Source organism: Typopeltis vanoorti, chromosome 12, assembly GCF_054136105.1.
Source record: "Typopeltis vanoorti isolate ZY-2024b chromosome 12, IOZ_Tvanoo_1.0, whole genome shotgun sequence".
Taxonomy (NCBI): Eukaryota; Metazoa; Arthropoda; class Arachnida; order Uropygi; family Thelyphonidae; genus Typopeltis; species Typopeltis vanoorti.
Window position 1 is genome coordinate 98,416,822 of NC_143560.1, and position 18,262 is coordinate 98,435,083.

General features: G+C 35.2%; 1 protein-coding gene across 1 annotated transcript in view; it reads right to left on the bottom strand.

Annotated features, from left to right (window-relative positions):
• Nucleotides 1-18,262, bottom strand: part of Erk7 (Extracellularly regulated kinase 7) — a 193,545-nt gene that overhangs the window by 164,974 nt on the left and 10,309 nt on the right. The gene's annotated exons all lie outside the window — the stretch shown is intronic.

The window sequence follows — 18,262 nt, forward strand, 5'->3', positions numbered from 1 at the left end:
TAGAATCTTCCTGTAACAAGTTCTTTAAAATGCCAAAATTCTTTTTCTTGATTCCTTATTTATTACCCACGTTTCAGATCCATATCATCATCATCATACGTATCAAGGATTTAGTCCTAGCATGGCCTGTTCCGGCCTTAGAAGTCATCGTTGAATCGTTTAAGAGGACGTCCTGGTTTTCTTTTTCCTAATGGCTTGTACTTTAAGGCATGTTTTGGTAATCTTTCTGTTTTCATTTTTTGAATGTGTTCCATCCATTTATGTTTATACTTTTTAATTTTTTCTATTACTGGTTCCTGGTTTAATTCTTTCATAATATCTTCGTTTCTTTTGTGATCAAATAGGGTATACTTTGCAGTTTTTCTCATAAACTTCATTTCTGCTGTTGTTAATCTTTGTTTGTCTTTTTGTTTTATTGTCCAGATTTTGCTTCCATACATTAAGACCGGTAAGGCTAATGTATTGTATACTTTTAGCCTGGTTTGTTTTTGAACTAGGTTTGGTTTAAATATAGAGTAAATTACACCTGTTATTTTTAAATATTTTGCAATTTTTACGTTTATATCTTTTTCATATGTGATCATACATCCTAAGTAGTTAAATGAATTCACCTGTTCTAAGATCTTATTATCTATTACTATTTTAGTTCTTGCTGGATCTTGTCCTTAAAAGGCCATAGTTTTTGATTTTTCCGTTGATATTATCATACCATAATGTTTGGATATCTCATTTAGATTTAAAATAGCTTTCTGTAAGTTATCTTCAGAATTTGTAATTATTTGGTCGTCTGCAAAGAGGAGAGTGTTTAAGTTAACTGTAGGTGAAAGTTTAATTCCTTGATGTAAATTTTTACTCCATTTTATTATTATTTCATTTAAGTAGATATTAAAAAGAGTTTCTGAGAGGGGACATCCCTGTCGGACCCCTTGGTTTATCTCTCTTGTATATGATAGCTCGTGATTTCATCTTATTTGTATTCGATTATTTTCATATATACTTGTGATAGCTTTTAGGATAGTATTTGGTATTTGTCTTTCTTTTAAAATGTTAAATAATATGTTTCTTTTAACTTTGTCAAATGCAATATATGTTTCTAAATTATATTCTCTTCTTTTCTCTATTATTAATTTTAGGCAAAAGGCTGGGTCTATACATGATCGTCCTTTTCTAAATCCATTCTGTACCTCTAGAATAAAGTTTTCGGAATATTTCATTAGTTTGTTATTTAAGCTATATATTTTGTAACAGGAATTTAGTATACTGATACCTGTATAGTTTTTAGAGTCATCTCTATTACCTTTCTTAAAGATAGGAATCACAATTGCTTTTTTCCATTCTATTGGGGGGATACCAATTGAGTAAATTTTATTTAAAAATAATAAGTCTTTCTTTGAATCTTGTTCCTGCGTATTTATATAGTTCTGAACCTAGCTTATCTTCTCCAGGTGATTTTCCGTTTCTTGTTTCTTTCAGGCTGATTTCTAATTCTTCTTCAGTTATTTCCTTCTCATTTTCATTAATTGTTTGCCAGTTGTCTTTTTTAAAATATTTGTCTGTCCACAGTTCTGTGTAGTAATTTAGAAATTCTTCTAATTTCAATTCAGTGTTTAATTTTATGTTTTCTTTGGTATCTGCATTTAGGTGTTTCAAAATCTTATATACATTGGGTCTTATTTTATATAAATCATGTTCTAAATTAGAAACAAATTTATTCCATGATTCTCTCTGTCTTTTTCTGACTTCTCTTTTAGCTATGGCTCTTATTCTTTTATATTCTATTTCATCTTCTAATCTTTTACTGCTTAACCATTTGTGATAGGCTTCTTTTTTCTTTTTGATTATTTCTTTGATTGTATCATCCCAGATCTTCAGTTTTTTTTCTTTTATTGAATTTTTTGGTCTTTCCTAAGCTTTCATTTGCTGCTGCATTTAGTATCGTTTTTATATTAAGCCATTCTATTTCTATTTCTTCATTTTGTTTTATTTTATCTAGATATTGGTTAATTCTTTGTTCATATAGCCATTGTACATTTGTGTCATTCAATAGTCTAGTTTTATAAACAAATGTTTCAATTTTTCTTTCTGTTCTTGTTACTTGTAGCCATTTAGGTGGTAATCTTAATTTTATTTTAACAAGTGGTCACTGCTTATTTCATATCCTCTGTGAACTCTAACATCTAGTGAAAATTTTGATGTCTTTTCATTTAATATGAAGTAATCTAATATTGATTTCCATCCTCTTGCTGCCCAAGTATATTTATGTATGTCTTTATGTTTATAGAAGGAATTCATTATTTTTAGGTTATTATAAACTACAAAGTCAATCAATTTTTTACCATTTCTGTTTAGAATGTGTTCTCCATGTATTCCTATATTATTATTAATTTTCGTGTTTCCAATTCTTGCATTTAAGTCTCCTGCTAAAATTATGTAATCATTTTTATTTATTTTATTATATGTTTTGTAGCTGATTATAAAAATCAATATTATCCTGTTCTCTTTGTTCTTCTGGGGCATATAAACCAATTATTGTTAAATAGCCTCTATCTAATTTCATTCTAGCTTCTATTATTCTTTCATAATTTATAATGTTTTAACTGTTTTGAAAGGGAGTTATGAATCCAAATCATGACTCCTGTTTGTGCTCTTTGGTCTCTGTCAACTCCACTGTATATCACATTAAAATTTTCAGTGATTACTGCTATTTTAAAATTTCTTTCATTTAATAACTGGTCTAATTCTATATCTTTATATGCTATTCCTCTTACATTCCAGTTTGCTATGTGTATTATATTTTGTCGTTTCCATTTTTGTTTTCCCTTTTCCATTCCAGGGTCGTTTCCCATAGATTCAATCCGATTAGCTTTTTCTGTCATTTCAGATCCATATGGTACACCTAAAGATGCATGTTTCCAGCACTCTTAGTTTTGTTTGCAGGCTGATCACTTTACTTTTCCAGATGTTATCTATGGCCTTCAGATTTGTTCTTCACTTTGCAATACTGATCTTCATTTCTTTTTTACAGTCCAAATCATACATCATTTTACTTCCCAAATATGTGAATTGTTCTACATTTTCAATATCAATTCCATCCACTTGTATCTTTTGTTTCATGTTCTTCTCACCAAATACCATTGTCTTTGTTTTTTCCAAATTCATAACAAGTCCAAATCTCTTTCCTTCCTCATTCAAGTTTCAATGTTTTTTGTAGTTCTCTTTCTTCTTCTTCCATAACAACAATGTCATCTGCAAATCTCAGATTCTTAATTCTCATTCAGTGTCAATCTGTAGAAAAGGAAATGTAGATAAGATTACAGTCTGATCAACCACAAGGAGGACTAACATCTACAGTGTTGGGAGATTGAGGATTATCTCGTAGGTAAGTGAATAAAACTACGCCATGGGATCCTTAGGGGGTCTCGTGCCAGTCCCAAGCCTGGATAAAGGAGGAAGGTCTGTCATATGTGTTGACGCTCTGACCTTAAAGAAAAAACACGATTGTTATCTGATGCCTATGTGATCAACAGATAAAACACACTGGCTTGGATGTCGCCTGGATGAACAAAGTCCGCAATACCAATCGAGCGATCAGGGTTGGATCAAAAAGTGGGATTCCAAAAGGAAACAAACAAACAGAATTGTTATCAGTAGGAACATGGAATGTACGGACACTTTGGATGTCAGGAAAACTAGAATTACTTCGCTATGAAATGAAGGGATATCAGTGCGATATACTAGGACTGGCAGAGATGCGATGCACATCATCAGGAGAGATAAATGGATGCGAGGTCACATAGTCAGGACATGACACCAAGCAGGAAGCAGGAGTTAGTTTCCATCTTAACAAAAAAAGCTTGAAAGGCACTGTTAGGCTACAAATCATAGTAGCAAGAGTATTCAGGTGGCAAAAACAAATTTTAGCTCTTTTCACAAATGTCCCCATCAATGACACAATTCTCTTACTACAGTCTGGTTACTTCGTGTGGCAAAACAAATTTTACCTACAAAAAGAAGGTACAGCCATGGGCTCACCACTATCCCCCCCCCCATCGTTAACTTTTACATGGAAACTTTTGAGCAAAGGGCTCTTGATTCCACCACTCTAAAACCCACAATATGGCTTAGATACGTTGACTATGCGTTCGCTATCTGGCTGCATGAGCGACAAACGCTAAACACATTCCTTAGCCACCTGAACAAACAACATGACCACATACAATTTACCATCGAAATTGAAAATCAGAGAAATCGCTCCTGTTCCTAGACACACTAGTTACACGTCTCCCATCAGGCAGTCTATCCTTCACGGTCTACCGAAAACCAACACACACACACACACATGCTAATTCATACCACTGCCCATTAGTGTTGCCAATCTAGCTCTTTTGGAGCTAGAGCTAGCTCTTTTTTTTTTCTTCCCTAGCTCCAAAAATTTTAATCTAGCACCTAGCTCCAAATCTAGCTCTTTCAGAACTAGTTTCAGTTCTTTTTAGTTGTTTTTATAACTTACTGTTAAAGAAATTGTTTTAAAAGTTTTTCAGATGTTCACATTTGATAAGGAATTTGAAAGTTTGGTACGAGCATCATACACGTTTCAAATGCATGATGACGTCAGTCAGTCATGTCGCCCAACAGTCTGCCATTTTGTCGTTTTAAAGTTGATAGCACCAGTACAAGTTAGTCTTTGCACAGTGTTCAGGTTGGTAGTTACGATTACGAGTGGGAAGTTTTCAAAGACTGATCATAATTCGTTGCAGTAAAGAGTTGTATACTCTTCTTCAAAAATGAGCAAAGAGAAAACTAAAGCTTACAAGCAAAAATTTAGGACGGAGTGGTTGCAAATAGGAATGTTTTGTAAATGGTTGTGTGAAGTTCCTGGTGACGATACAAAAGGCCACTGTAAGTTTTGCAAATGTGATATAGCTGCTAAATATTGTCAGGTTGTAAAGCATAGCGAAACTAAGAAACATCTTACTGCAGTTCCATATAAAGCTGTTCCTATTACAAATATGCCTGTGAAAAAGTCTGATGAGGCTGCGAAATATGAAGGTAGGTTGGCATTATTTCTTTGTTGTCACTCATCATTCAACAGTTGTGATCATCTTGTAGATCTTTGCAAAAATATCATCCCAGACAATAAAATTATGCCAAAGGTAAAAATGCACTGAACTAAGTGCTCTGCAATTGTAAAGAATATTCTAAGTGAGCATTTTGAAGATCTAATTGCAGACATTGGAGATGAAAATTTCAGCTTGTTAATAGACGAATCGAATGATATCACAGTGAATAAAATTTTAGGAATGGCCATCATTTATTATAGCAGGAAATTCAACAAAATTATGCATACATTTCTGAGCATGGTGGTTCTAGAAAAGTGTGACGCTAGTGGTATTGTGGCTGCACTGAAAAAGAGCTCGTGACCAAGAAACTGGACATTAAATGGACATAAAATAATGGTTGGCATCAATAATGGCGTTTATGAACACTGAAGGCATATATTCCCTCCTTAATTTTAATTATATGTGTATGCCATTCATTACAACTGGCAATGTCTCACACTTGTGCAGAACTGGCAATGTCTCACACTTGTGCAGAATCTCTCCAAAGAAAATTAGAATTTTTAGTTGCCGAACGTACAAGTGGTTTTCACATTCTTCTTCAAGACAAGCAGCATATAAAGAGCTGTATCAAGCTATCAACGAAAATGATGCTCCTCTGAAAACTGTAAGAAATTGTGCAACGAGGTGGCTCTCCATTGAACCTGCAGTAGACAGAATTCTCAGCCAGTGGTTGGAATTAAAAACTCACTTTGAAGTCGTGAGTGTGACTAAGAAATGTTACAAATCTCAAGTTTTGTGGGAGATGTACAAAGATGAAAGGAATCTGTTGTACCTTTTATTTTGGCATCCTGTTCTAGTTCAGGTTCAGCAAGTTAACAAAATTTTTGCATCTAACAATGCGGATAAGATGAGATTGTTTGAAGACCTTTCTTGTTTGATTCGCTCTATTGCTAATATGTTAGTGCTACCATCATCCACAGTCGACCCTCTAGAGTCAGAGATTGATGGCTATTTGGATCTCAGTCCAAATCTTGGTTACAGATTTGAAAGAAAAATTTCAGAGTTGATGATATAAAAGAAAATAACGCCAAACGACTGAGTGAAATCTTAAAAGCAGAGCAAGACAGTTTCTTCTTGGTCTCTTCAAACAGCTTAAGCAAAGGTTGCCTGAAAACTTGAATATTTTAAGAATGATATCTTAAAATATTCAAGTTTTAGGCTGTTGACAATAGCCTAAAACATAAAAGAAACCTGCTACTCCCATCTTAGAAATAATGCTGAAAACAGAAAACGATGTTGCTGCTGCTGAATACTAGTACAATACTATCCACTTAAATAAATGGACAAATATGGAAAACACTTAGCTATTCTGGACTGAAGTACGAGAATATAAAGATGCATCTGGAATGAATCCATTTAAAGAAATTGCTCAGTGTGCAATGAGTTTATTAATATTGCTAAATTCTAATGCGGAAATTGAACGAATTTTTAGTTCCATGAATGTAGTTAAAACTAAATTAAGAAACAAGATGGAATTGCCAATGCTGACAGCTATTTTGTCAGTCAAGTATGGCCTCAGGAATAACAACAAGTGCTGTACAAACTATCATTTACCAGCATCTACACTGAGTAATATTGGAACAATGGCCACATATAATAAAGCTGAAAATCTAAGTGAAAACGTGGATGAATTAAGTGCAGAAGACCACATGGAAGATGTATTTAGCCACTTATACGCAAGTATCACTTCAACTTGAATACAGTAAGTAACTTAAAAGTATCAGCTACTACTTTTAAAATTTTAGCTTCAAATTTTTATTTTTAACTCCTTTTTAGCCCTCTTTTTTTTAAGATTTAGCTGTTTTTAGTAATTTTCATTTGGCAACACTACCACCCATCACAAAAATATGGAGCCATTAACACCCTTAAAAACAGAGCCATAACAATTTGCTCTAACCAGCAAGCCCTGAAGCAAGAACTAAAAATCATCAGCAACACATTCATAAATAATGGCTATAACAAAAATACTATCAATAAAATACTCCATAAAACAAGAAAAAAAAAGAATCTAGATTACAGTAAAATCATAGCCATCACATACATTAAAGGGTTATGGGAAAAAATCAACAGAATCCTACACCATTATAACCTCAATGCCACTTTTAAGCCACCTACTAAAATTAAAACCATATTCAACTCCTCTAAGGTTCCTCTCCTCCCCTTGGCACATCCTGGAGTCTATTGCATCCGCTGCACCTGTAACTTACCGTACATTGGTGAAACAGGACATACAATCCCTATACATAAGAAAGAACACATAAGACACATTAAATATAACCATTTTGGTGAAGCAGGCCTCTCAGATCACGCGCTCAACACCTTACATCAAATCAACTGAAAAAGCACCCACTCTTTACACCATACAAAAACTGGTATGAAAGGAAATTTAAGGAAGCCTGCGAAATTCTGATAAACCACCCAAATATCAACAACAATGGCGGCATGAACATTCCAAGAATCTGGATGGCACACATTCAGCCCGCCTAATACATAAGATCCAGCATAAGTCAGGACTCTAGCCAACTTCTAGCTAGTATTAGAAACCATTCCGTACCAATTGGTTGGAATGTACATGTATAATCATATTGTAAATATATGTGTGTGTATATATATACAGTCATACCCTGAAGTTACATGGTGGGTGGGACCCAACAAAAAGCAGGTAAGTCAAATTTGTGTAACTTGGGGTATAATTTTGCATGTAATTTATATATACAAACATACAAAATATTAGTTAATTGGACCAAAGGTTTACAAAAACACCTACGTTTTTTTAAGAAATATAAACATAATTGTAGTTTTTCGTACATAAAAAAAGAAAGTCATTTCGATGTCGATGGTTTCATAAAACCTAATAGATTCATCTGACAGCATAATGTCTTTTTCTTGTCATGCAAAATTTCTTCATAGCAAGCCAATGATTTTTTTATTCCTTGCCTTGTGGCTACAGTTCGTTCCTTGTTAGAATCTATGTCCTCCAAAATCTGTAAATCTTTCTTAATTAAGCTGAGACCTTCTGTTAATTTTGCAATTGTCATGTGCTTTTCTAGTAAAACTGGATCTGAGGTTTCGGTCTCTTCAGTAGCGCTTTGCTCACGCATTTCTATGAGCTTGTCGATTGTAAGCAACTTGTTATGAGAGTCTTAACAGCTCGCTAACATCTTCACTGTCGACTTCTAAATCTAATTGCCTGGCAAGGTTGACAACTTCTTCTACTGCCTCAGCAACTTGATCAGTTTCTGGCAACATTTCCGTTTCGCATTTAAAAAAGGATGGACAAAGTTTTTTCCAGACACCATTCAAGGTTTTTTGGGAAATTTCACCCCAAGAATCTCCAATAATCCTTACTGCAGCTAAAACATTAAACTGTTTCCAAAACTCTAACAGACAGGTGCTCATTTTGCCTTATAGCTTCATTCAGACTTGCAAACGAACGCCATGTGTAGTACACTTTGAATGTTTTGATAACTTCTTGGTCCATCGGTTGAAGCAAGCTGGTTGTATTTGGAGGCAAGAAAACAACTTTTACAAGTGGATCAAAATCAATTAAAGTTGCAGGAGGGTGACCAGGTGCATTATCAATAATGAGCATAACCTTAAACGGAATTTTTTTAAACTGGCAATAATGTTCAACTTCAGGTATGAAGTGGTGACCAAACCAGTCTTCAAAAAATAGAAGCTGTCACCCAAGCTTTAGAATTTGACTTCCAAATCACTGGCAAGCCAGCTTTAGATTTTTTTTTCAGAGCTCTTGGATTTTTGGAGCAATAAATTAAGAGAGGTTTTAACTTGCAATCGCCAGCTGCATTTCCACAAATGCATTACTGTCAACCGTCTTAGGAAGCCTTAAAGTCAGGAAACGTTTTTTCTTCACGTGCGATGAAAGTTCTCTTAGGCATCTTTTTCCAGAAAAAGCCGATCTCATCTACATTAAATATGGTTTGACTGCTATAGCTACCTTCCTCGATGATAGCCTTAAGTGTCTCAGGAAAAGCAGACGAAGCCTCTTTATCAGTGCTTGCCGCCTCTCCACGATGCTGTGCCAGTTACAGAGATTTTTAAATTGGTTGAGCCAACCATTACTGGCCAAGAAATTTTCTTCTTTGATCGCTTCTCCAGCTTCTACTTTTAGCCTCTCAAAAATCAGCTTGGCTTGACAACATATTGTCATTTGATCAACTGAACAATTTTTTACTCTCACTTGATTGTCACACCATAATTTAAGCATCATTTCCATCTCACCAATAATCCCATGACATTTACGAATTATGCTTGAATTCAATGATTGGGCATTTTTCACAGCAGCGAGAATTCTTTCTTTATCTTTCATGATTGTTCTTACTGCGAATTCCTGTAGATCGAACTTCTTTGCTAGCTCATAAATTTTCATTCCACCCTCAAAATCCTTAATAATGTTGAGTTTTGTTTCCAAAATCAATGTTTTTCTTTTCTTGCTAGCTGTGGAAGAATTGGACTTGCTTCTTTTGGATGAGATTATTATATTTTATGTGATAAAATTTTTATCAAGAACATAACAATAAACAGTCGCAAGGTTTGTAGACTAAAAGTCGTGTATGAATGGAGACCGCGTGAAACACGGCAGTGCTTATTCACAGCATGTGCGACAATGGCGAATGCAGCCGGCGCCGGAAAGATACGACTAGTGGTGAGACGTGAAGCAGGATGGGAATACATACGTATAAGAAACCGCGTAACTCCGGATTCGGGTAAGTCGGGGTATGACTGTATATATATATACATAGACTTGTTGTTGTGCCCAATGTAATTCTACAACCAACAGATAATATTAATAATAGGACTCTAGCGTTGACGTATATTCTATTTTTTTTTTTCACTAGAGGTCAGGCCAACAATTGTTGTAACGGTTGGTCAGTAACTTTAACAAACCAGATAGATTGCAGTGTAGCTTGTTCTCTGTATATAATGCATATGCTCCAGAAGATGACTTTGATATAAAGGTCAAAACGTAAAATGTAGAATCTAGTTATATTAAACTAAAGTTTTACTCAAACAAGGTAGTTGTCTCCATAATTTTCAAAAATGTACATAGTAGCAAGATTTCAAGCAAAACCATTTAATATATCAATAGTCCAGATATATGCACTTGCATCTGACAGCACAGAAGAAGATATTCACTTATTTTACAAAGATCTGAACAGAGACAATAGAAATAATACCAAAGCAAGATATACTAATTATTGAAAGATACTGGAATGCCAAAGCCAGAATAGATAATGATGGTTGGAAAAGTGTTATGGGAAAATATGATTCCGGAGAAAGAAATGAACAAGGTGAAAAAATGTTAGAATTTGCTGGAGACCATGAGATAATCTGTAACACAACATTCCAGCAAAAGGAGTGTAGAAAATGGACGTGGTGATCAAATGATGGGAAAACCAAGAACATGATCAATATGATTATGATATGAAAAGAAGATGAATAACATTAGTACAGCAGTGTCAAACTTTTCAAGGAGTGGATATAGACTCAGATCATAGTTTAGTGATTGCAAACATCAAGTTGAAATTAAAAAAGAAATATAACCCCCCCCCCCCCCACCCAACATCAAAACAGAAGAGATACAGCAAGAATAAGAAGCAGAAATAGGAAGAAGGTACAGAACAATGTTATGTCTGGTTTTTATTTTTTATTTGTATAATGTTATCTTGATTTAATAATCATTACCCCTTTCCTTACCTTATTATATATGTTGGAGTCTGTCTGCTATCTTTAACCCTTATATATCCCTAAATCGTCTGCTTAGCACTGAGTATATGATCTTACTGCTTACCTGACAATTTCTAAATTTTTGGGCCCCCAGAAAATACCTATTCCCTGATCTCTATAAGTCATCCACATTCACTCAGACAAATTTATTTCCTGCACCAGCCTGGGCTTTTAGGACAGAGTCAAACTCAGCCTATACTCTACTCTATAACCGTAGAGTATCAGATGCTACTAATATAATTCACTTGATATAAGAAGCCGTAGGTTTTCCTTTTGTCTGTTTGCAGTCGTGTCCCCTTTCCTTTCTTACTTAGGATATCCCCGCGCACGTATGTGATCACCAGGTTTGTATTTTTTTGAAGGATCTAGGTCAGTCAACATGATCAGAAAGCAAGCATGGAAGGTAACAAACAAATTTAACGAATTCATAATTAATTACAATACAAAGACAAAATTGATATTTATGCTAGGTTAGAACTCTTACATTTCTCTCTCTTTCTCATTCTTAGATAAAGATGGATTTCTTAATCTCTACAATACTATTCCTTTAACTTATCAAATATTTAGTTTACAACTTAATAGGAGCCAGTTAGGTATTGGCACATTATTAATCTCCCTCAAGTAGGTCACGACAGAATTTCCAGTAAATTAACAGTTCTCAGAATTCAGTCTAATGGTATAGAGTCATTCACACATATAATTCTTCATGATTATCCTTATCATAAATTCGAGTTACACTTTCTTCTGTTTCTGTCAGTCAAGTTCTCTAAAGAGCTGGAATATGTAAAAGTATTTATCTACACTATCTTAAGTTCTTTCGGTATTTTCTCCGTCCTTCCTTCTTACAAAGGTTTGGCTGCCTTGGTTCTGTTGCCATGCGGGAATCACGTGCTCTCCCTGGATCAGGTGCTCAGTTTCTTCACTGAGGATTTACGTCGATGCTATTCCTTACCGACGGCCTGTGTTCAAGATTTGCGTTCTGTGGCAGTGCCATACTGGGATTTCTCGGAGATCAGCTCTTAAAGATAAGAACTGAATCACGATGACCACTCGAAGCACACGGTGAGAATACAGGAACAAACAAGACGGGGGAGGGGTTCAATTCTGTGTTGCAGGTTTTATACACTCCTCAAGAGCACCACCTTTCTGAGTTTGATCTCTCCTTTCGCCCTTCTGATTCATCCCCGACTGGGTGACTTCACCGATCCTCATACGGGGCTTTCCAATTCAGGGAATGCATGCGTCTTGATGTTTTCTTAGAGGAAGCACCCACAGATGCTTACGCTGCTGTTGTAGTATTGGGCAACCTTTGCCCCTTCTTACCGAATTATTGACATTCTTTCACGTGTAGAAATTCACTGATAATTACTCTCATGTGAGCCCTTTTTGTTGACTTACAGTTCCATTAAAGTATAAACACACTAACTACAATACAAACAGTTCTTATTCTAATTTGCCAGTTGTTATTTCTTTTAAAACATAGTTAAATTGTGCCAAATGATAAGTATGCTCATTTAATGGATATCTTCTGTTAGACTCTGGAAAGGTGACCTCATTTAGAGTGAGGTCGCCCATTTCAGATCTAACAACAGTGTTAGAAGAGAAACTTAAAAGTGTGGAGAAAGAAAAAAAAAACTCGAATCTAAGAGTGAAAAGAGTAACGAAGGCAACAGAAGATGCAGTTGAAGAGGAGATGGATTAGACAAAAAACACTGAAGTTAATTCAGGAGAAGAGAATGTTGAAGATATATCTCAGAATGAATAGAGGAGCAGTATAGAAGAAAGTGCAATGAGGTGAAAAAAGTAGTCAGAATAGATAAGATGAAATGGTTAGAAGCCCAATGCAATAATATAGAACAGCACTAAGGAGAGCATAAAACTAGGGAGATGTACAAAATGATTAGAACCATTAATAGCAGGTGGCAACCAAAACACCACAATTAGAGATGAAAAAGCAAAATATTGATGAATAAAGATAAAATTGTATAGTGATGGACAAGATACTGTCATGCATTATATGAAGAAAAACTAGATTTAGATAGCATTGGAAAACTGATTGAAGAAATGAAGCTAATATCACCACCAGGTAATGAGTATGATATAGACATTTTAAGAGGAGAGGTAGAAAAAGCATTAGGACAACTAAAATACAACAAGAGTTGGGGTAATAATAACATCACTGAAGAAATGATTAAATATGTTAGCAAAAGTATGGTTACAGAAATGCACCAACTATGTAATATAGTATGGAAAGAAGGGAAAATGCCAGAGGAGTGGGTGAAATCAATATTAGTGACATTATACAAGAAAGGAAATAAGCTAGAATGTAAAAATTATAGAACAATTGCTTTGACGAGTCACCTTGGTAAGGTGATGATGATATTGACAGAAAAATAGAGATCGCAATTGTAAGCATAACTTGCAGACGAGCAAGAAGGATTTAGAAAAGATAGGAGCACAATTTTGAACAGATTTTGACAATGCAGTTATAGATTTTCAGAAGGCATTTGACAGTATCGACCAGAAAGTGACATTAGCAGTGCTGGAATCCCATGTAATTGATAGAAAGCTAATAGCTATATTAAGAGATGTTTACAAGAATGAAGTTGCAGCAGTTAGAATAGGTAATGATTTATGGAAATGGTTTAGAACAAGCAGAGGTACTAGACAGGGGGAACCCAATATCACGAAGCTTTTACATCACACATTTAGAAAGAGCAATGGATAAAATGAAGGAAGGTGCAAAAGGAATATCGGTACGTGGAATGAGAATTAACAAACTGAGATTTGCAGATGATATTGTTATTATGGAAGAAGAAGAAAGAGAACTACAAAAAACATTGAAACTGTTAAATGAGGAAGGAAAGAGATTTGTACTTGTTATGAACTTATAAAAAAACAAAGTATTTGGTGAGTAGAACATGAAACAAAAGATACACGTGGATGGAATTGATACAGTAAATGTATAACAGTTCACATATTTGAGAAGTAAAGTGACATGATTTGGACTGTAAAAAAAAAAAAAAAAGAAAGAACAGGATTGCAAAGGGAAGAACAAATCTGAAGGCCATGGATAGTATCTGGAAAAGTAAAGTGATAAGCCTGCAAACAAAACTAAGGGTGCTGGAAACATGCATCTTTAGGTGTACTGTATGGATCTGAAATGTGGGTAATAAATAAGGAATCAATAAAAAGAATTTTGGCATTGGAAATAACTTGTTACAGGAAGATTCTAAGAATAGGATGGGTACAGAAAATCACAAATGAAGAGCTCTATCAGGAAGATACAACCAAAGGAGAATCGAATGCAGAAGATTATAAAATGGACGCTGCAATTATTTAGACACATCTGCAGAATGAGTGAAGACTTGGAAGATAAAAACATTCATGTTTGGTATCATGGATGGTGTAAACAGAAGAGGTAGACCATACAGAGAATGGATAGACGACATAAAGGATTGGTGTGGAATGGATATACAGAAACTGTGAACTGTGCACTGGACAAAGAAAGGTGGAAGAAGATAGTCAAGGAGGCATCGGACACCAATGGGCAGTGAAACCATGGTTTGTGATGATGAGTGAATGATTTGTGTTAGATCACTGCTGAAAGCAAAACGTACAGCTTTCCTTCCAGCTTGATCTATGAAGTTAAAATTACAAACACTGAAGTCTTCACGGAGGATGATTTCAGTGTAATTTATTTATTTTTTTCCCAGATGACCACCACATATTAAAAGTGGTAAACCTATGGTACATTAGTAATGAGTATGGGCTAAGGGGAGGTTATTTTATTTCATATATATTTGCAAAATCCAGAAACTGCCTCTAGAGACCAACAAGAAATTTTGTCATTCAGGCTTTGGTATGGGTAGTTCTCACACTGGGCAATGAAATTCATTTCCCACCTAAAGACATTCACAATCCATGTGCATGACTGGATTCAAATCCATGGCATATCATAGAGCAGAGATAGTCACTGTGGCTGACAGAGATGCACTCTGTCAGCCACACCAGAATTTTAACTACACTGCTTGAAAAGTAGTGTAGTTAAAATTCTGGTGTGGCTTGTGATGACTTCAGCAATCCTATAGGGCATACTTTCCACAAGTGTACGATATTGATCAATGAGCATCTTGTACCATTCTTCTTATAAGCATGTAATGAGGTCGTGTACTGTTGTGGAGCAGACATCTTGACCTCACCCAACATTCCAGTCCTCCTGGTTAGGAAAAGTGCACTGAACATCCCACAGATGTTCAACAGGGTTGATATCGTGGCTCTGTGGAGGCCAATCAAGTGTGGTGATGTTCATGTCCACAAATCATACGGTTATAGTAGCAGTCTTATGACACAGTGCATTGTTTTGCTGAAAGAGACAATGGTCAGTTCCATAGAATCAATACAAAATAGGAAACATTGTATTGTCCAGATACTTCTCCGAGTTCAATGTTCATGGCACCACAAACAGAGGTGCAAGGTCAAACTAGGAAAAGCAGGACCATACCATCACACCACCACTTCTGAATTTCATAGTTTGGTTACACACTCTGGTAACAGACGTTCACCTGACATCTGTCAGGCCTGTCCATCTGCTTGGTAGAAAGTGTAGCGTGATTCTTTTCTCCATAATGCAGCTTTCCAAGCTTCCAATGTCCTATTGTACATGCTTCTCCATCACTGAAGACGACACTGAATGTTGGTTCAGGTAATGTGGGGCTTGGATATTGCAGTCCTACCATAGAAACCAACTAGCCAATAATCTTATGGGCTATCTTAGCAATATGTAATCTAAACTTGAACTCTGTCTACCACCACCCCTAAATCTCTAGTTTCATCTATTTCTGGAGTAAAATGCCATACATCGCTTGTAATCTATTTATCCCAAAATGCATAACTTTACATTTCTCAATATTAAACTGACCCCCAATAACTTTTGCCCATACTGACAGCCTATTTAAACTGTCTTGCAAGCTCTCCACATCACCTTGATTAACTACTACTTTTCCTAATTTCACATCATCAACAAACAACTGAATATTTACTTTCATGTTATTTCCTATATCATTTATGTACAAATTAAACGGCAATGGTCCCAGTACCGAACCTTGCAGCACACACCACTAGTCATCTGTTTTTGTCTTGATTCTGCCCCTCCATATACCACTTTTTGATATCTGTCCGGCATCCACCTTTTTATTCACTTAACCAATGTCATATCCATTCCCATTTGTTCTAATTTGAGTAACAGTGTTCCATGTGTATTCTGTCAAATGCCTTTGCAAAATCCAGCAAAATCATCATGTAGCCATTTCCTTTATCCAACTCAGCTGTTTATTATAAAAAGTTAGTAAATTACTAAGGCATGACCAACCCTTCACAAAGCCATGTTGATCTTCATACAGTATCACATTTTTATCTACCCATTCTTGAATTCTTTTTTACTAATTTTTCTAGTACTATTACCACCACGTCTGAGATACTGATTGGTCTAAATTTGCTACTATAGTCTTAGAACCCCCCCCCTTATGTAAAGGAATAATTTTGTCCTCTTTCCACTCCCTTGGAACTCTCTACCAGAGCTGAGACTAAAAATAAGCAGCTTAGTCAAACACATTGCCAGTTCCCTTGCACATTATTGCAAAACCCTAGCTGATATCCCATCTAATCCCACAGCTGTATTTACATCGAGATTCTGCAATATCCTAAAAACCTCCAATTCATCCACCTCTGTTTTCACATTAGAGACTATCACATAGTTGAAAGCGATAACCTCAGTAGAAAGATATATGCTTGCACAGTGGTCACTCAGCAACTCAACTATTTTATCTGCTTCTCTCTCCTCATGACCATCATCACTCATTAAAGTTAATCTTCCGTAGTCATTCTTCCTCTTACTTGCCACATAACGAAAGAACGCTGAGATTTTCTTTGGCCTGCTCAGCTAAATTCTTACCATCCTTACCATGCTGGTCACCTTTCTTGCCTGAGCCTTGTCCTGTTCATGAGTTTGCTGGTTACCTTTCTCTTTATATACCCTTCACAGCATTTTCTTCTTCTCCTTCTGCAGCTCATGCTTAATGATATTAATAATCCATCTAATTCCTGCCTGATTAACCCTCCTTACCCTAGGTATACAATTTAATGCTGCTTCCTCTAGATCAGGGGTGGCCAACCTATGGCTCATTGCATGAATAAAAGTGGCGCACTGAACCCCAAAGAAAAATTTTTAAAAAAATTTGTATACGATATATATATATATATATAAACATATATATAAACACAATTAACCTACCACTGAATTCTAGAGTGCACACTTATGATACTTGTTTGATCTTGAAGCAACAGGCACCGGCAAATGCTGACATGCGTCACCAGTTACTCAATCAGTTTACAGCTGACTCTCGTGTCATAACTTTCGATGAACTTCTGATTCTATGTGAGTGAACAATTCGGTGTTTTCGAACTTATGTTTTTATTAACAGCTCTTTAAGTTTAAGATGAGATTTCTGTTTTCATGAAGGCTTAATACAGTCTGTAAATTTAAAAATAAAATTTTTCATTTTGAACGCATATGTCAAGTTCTTGCCCGCTCCCCTAATTTGCCGATTACTAAAACCTGCAATTATTCGGTGTATTTATGTGTGTGTTTTTATGTTTTTTTTATACAATATCCTTTTTTTTTATTTACGTATAGTAGGTTTATTCCTAAAATTTAACTAATCATCAGCAAAGCTTTCGTAATGAGGATGTTTGGGTTGTGTGTGTGTGATTGCCAGCTGATCGACTGTTTTATGGCGATCTCTTATTTCATTGGACATAATATATTACAAGAGAGAGACGAAAACTGTATGAAAAAATATATATACATGATTTTTAAACTTATAGAACTGTATTAAGCCTTCATGAAAACAGGAATCTTATCTCAAACTTGGAGAACTGTTTTTGAATGTTCATAATGTTTAAAACTATAAAATAATTTAAATAAATTATTTAATAACTTTACTTTTTGAAATAATTTTTTTTTAGTCAGTTACCCATTATGTTGCAAAAGAAAATGAGCAGAAGAAAAGCAGAAGGTGATAGCAAGTGCCAGTTTAATGAACTGTGAGAAAAATAATTCCTATTTATTGCTGGTCCTTCAGGAAAATCGTTGTGCATTGTTTGTGAAAGCACTCTCTCAGATAATAGAAGACATGATCTTAACAGACACTACAGAAAACATCAAGCTGAATTAGAAGAAAAACTGAAGTTAGTTCCTGGGTCTGAGTTGCGTAAAGAATATGTGGTTAAGAAAAAGGAAGAAATAAAAAAAAAAGAGACAGAATATATTTGTGAAACGAAGTTGTGAAAGTGTGGCAATGCTAGAGGGTCTTATGAAATTGCCTTTGTGTTGG